The 2500-nt window shown below is 49.9% G+C and overlaps 8 non-coding genes across 8 annotated transcripts in view; all 8 read right to left on the reverse strand.

The window, feature by feature from the left end:
• The window catches only part of LOC128476572 (5S ribosomal RNA), a 119-nt gene extending 48 nt beyond the window's left edge, over window positions 1-71 (reverse strand). Inside the window, exon 1 of the ribosomal RNA XR_008347579.1 lies at window positions 1-71. This exon is cut by the window's left edge and continues 48 nt beyond it. This is a non-coding gene — a ribosomal RNA (5S ribosomal RNA).
• A 225-nt stretch (window positions 72-296) lies between these two features.
• On the reverse strand, window positions 297-415 carry LOC128479108 (5S ribosomal RNA). Its single transcript, XR_008349997.1, has one exon. It is a non-coding gene; the product is annotated as a 5S ribosomal RNA (ribosomal RNA).
• A 215-nt stretch (window positions 416-630) lies between these two features.
• On the reverse strand, window positions 631-749 carry LOC128478659 (5S ribosomal RNA). Its single transcript, XR_008349567.1, has one exon. It is a non-coding gene; the product is annotated as a 5S ribosomal RNA (ribosomal RNA).
• Window positions 750-1003: 254 nt separating this feature from the next.
• On the reverse strand, window positions 1004-1122 carry LOC128477595 (5S ribosomal RNA). Its single transcript, XR_008348558.1, has one exon. It is a non-coding gene; the product is annotated as a 5S ribosomal RNA (ribosomal RNA).
• Window positions 1123-1359: 237 nt separating this feature from the next.
• LOC128478891 (5S ribosomal RNA) lies at window positions 1360-1478 on the reverse strand. Its single transcript, XR_008349789.1, has one exon. It is a non-coding gene; the product is annotated as a 5S ribosomal RNA (ribosomal RNA).
• Window positions 1479-1718: 240 nt separating this feature from the next.
• Window positions 1719-1837, reverse strand: LOC128478301 (5S ribosomal RNA). The gene has a single exon (XR_008349227.1). It is a non-coding gene; the product is annotated as a 5S ribosomal RNA (ribosomal RNA).
• Window positions 1838-2076: 239 nt separating this feature from the next.
• LOC128477473 (5S ribosomal RNA) lies at window positions 2077-2195 on the reverse strand. Its single transcript, XR_008348443.1, has one exon. It is a non-coding gene; the product is annotated as a 5S ribosomal RNA (ribosomal RNA).
• A 239-nt stretch (window positions 2196-2434) lies between these two features.
• LOC128476574 (5S ribosomal RNA) overlaps window positions 2435-2500 on the reverse strand; it is a 119-nt gene continuing 53 nt past the window's right edge. The window contains exon 1 of the ribosomal RNA XR_008347580.1: window positions 2435-2500. This exon is cut by the window's right edge and continues 53 nt beyond it. This is a non-coding gene — a ribosomal RNA (5S ribosomal RNA).

A 2500-nucleotide genomic window follows, 5' to 3' on the forward strand; every position in this document is an offset into this window, starting at 1 on the left:
CCAGGCCCAACCCTGCTTAGCTTCCGAGATCAGACGAGATCGGGCGCTTTCAGGGTGGTATGGCCGCAGGTGTGAAAGTTTTTTATTTTACTTCTCTTATTCTTCTGCTGCTGCTGCTGCTGCTGCTGCTGCTGCTGCTGCTGCTGCTGCTGCTGCTGCTTGTCGTCAGACAGAAAGAATTATAAGCCCTGGGACAGGACAGAGAAGGTGAGAAGGTTCAAATAAGGGTTTAAAGCTTTGATGATGAGCAAGAAACACATGGCAAAAAGCTCTCCCCGGACTGTGAGAAAAGAAAAAGCCTACAACACCTGGTATTCCCAGGCGGTCTCCCATCCAGGTACTAACCAGGCCCAACCCTGCTTAGCTTCCGAGATCAGACAAGATCAGGCGCTTTCAGGGTAGTATGGCCGCAGGTGTAAAAGCTCTTTATTTTACTTTTCTTATTCTGTTGCTGCTGCTGCTGCTGCTGCTGCTGCTGCTGCTGCTGCTGCTTGTCGTCAGACAGAAAGAATTTTAAGCCCTGGGACAGGACAGAGAAGGTGAGAAGGTTCAAATAAGGGTTTAAAGCTTTGATGATGAGCAAGAAACACATGGCAAAAAGCTCTCCCCGGACTGTGAGAAAAAATTAAAAGCCTACAACACCTGGTATTCCCAGGCGGTCTCCCATCCAGGTACTAACCAGGCCCAACCCTGCTTAGCTTCCAAGATCAGACGAGATCGGGCGCTTTCAGGGTGATATGGCCGCAGGTGTGAAAGTTTCTTATTTTACTTCTCTTATTCTGTTGCTGCTGCTGCTGCTGCTGCTGCTGCTGCTGCTGCTGCTGCTGCTGCTGCTGCTGCTGCTGCTGCTGCTGCTGCTGCTGCTTGTCGTCAGACAAAAAGAATTATAAGCCCTGGGACAGGACAGAGAAGGTGAGAAGGTTCAAATAAGGGTTTAAAGCTTTGATGATGAGCAAGAAACACATGGCAAAAAGCTCTCCCCGGACTGTGAGAAAAAATTAAAAGCCTACAACACCTGGTATTCCCAGGCGGTCTCCCATCCAGGTACTAACCAGGCCCAACCCTGCTTAGCTTCCAAGATCAGACGAGATCGGGCGCTTTCAGGGTGGTATGGCCGCAGGTGTGAAAGTTTTTTATTTTACTTCTCTTATTCTGCTGCTGCTGCTGCTGCTGCTGCTGCTGCTGCTGCTGCTGCTGCTGCTGCTGCTGCTGCTGCTGCTGCTTGTCGTCAGACAGAAAGAATTATAAGCCCTGGGACAGGACAGAGAAGGTGAGAAGGTTCAAATAATGGTTTAAAGCTTTGATGATGAGCAAGAAACACATGGCAAAAAGCTCTCCCCGGACTGTGAGAAAAGAAAAAGCCTACAACACCTGGTATTCCCAGGCGGTCTCCCATCCAGGTACTAACCAGGGCCAACCCTGCTTAGCTTCCGAGACCAGACGAGATCGGGCGCTTTCAGGGTGGTATGGCCGCAGGTGTGAAAGAATTTTATTTTACTTCTCTTATTCTGTTGCTGCTGCTGCTGCTGCTGCTGCTGCTGCTGCTGCTGCTGCTGCTGCTGCTGCTGCTGCTGCTGCTGCTTGTCGTCAGACAGAAAGAATTATAAGCCCTGGGACAGGACAGAGAAGGTGAGAAGGTTCAAATAAGGGTTTAAAGCTTTGATGATGAGCAAGAAACACATGGCAAAAAGCTCTCCCCGGACTGTGAGAAAAGAAAAAGCTTACAACACCTGGTATTCCCAGGCGGTCTCCCATCCAGGTACTAACCAGGCCCAACCCTGTTTAGCTTCCGAGATCAGACGAGATCGGGCGCTTTCAGGGTGGTATGGCCGCAGGTGTGAAAGCTCTTTATTTTACTTTTCTTATTCTGTTGCTGCTGCTGCTGCTGCTGCTGCTGCTGCTGCTGCTGCTGCTGCTGCTGCTGCTGCTGCTGCTGCTTGTCGTCAGACAGAAAGAATTATAAGCCCTGGGACAGGACAGAGAAGGTGAGAAGGTTCAAATAAGGGTTTAAAGCTTTGATGATGAGCAAGAAACACATGGCAAAAAGCTCTCCCCGGACTGTGAGAAAAAATTAAAAGCCTACAACACCTGGTATTCCCAGGCGGTCTGCCATCCAGGTACTAACCAGGCCCAACCCTGCTTAGCTTCCGAGATCAGACGAGATCGGGCACTTTCAGGGTGGTATGGCCGCAGGCGTGAAAGTTTTTTATTTTACTTCTCTTATTCTGTTGCTGCTGTTGCTGCTGCTGCTGCTGCTGCTGCTGCTGCTGCTGCTGCTGCTGCTGCTGCTGCTGCTTGTCGTCAGACAAAAAGAATTATAAGCCCTGGGACAGGACAGAGAATGTGAGAAGGTTCAAATAAGGGTTTAAAGCTTTGATGATGAGCAAGAAACACATGGCAAAAAGCTCTCCCCGGACTGTGAGAAAAAATTAAAAGCCTACAACACCTGGTATTCCCAGGCGGTCTCCCATCCAGGTACTAACCAGGCCCAACCCTGCTT

This window comes from Spea bombifrons, chromosome 2 (assembly GCF_027358695.1).
Source record: "Spea bombifrons isolate aSpeBom1 chromosome 2, aSpeBom1.2.pri, whole genome shotgun sequence".
Taxonomy (NCBI): domain Eukaryota; kingdom Metazoa; phylum Chordata; class Amphibia; order Anura; family Pelobatidae; genus Spea; species Spea bombifrons.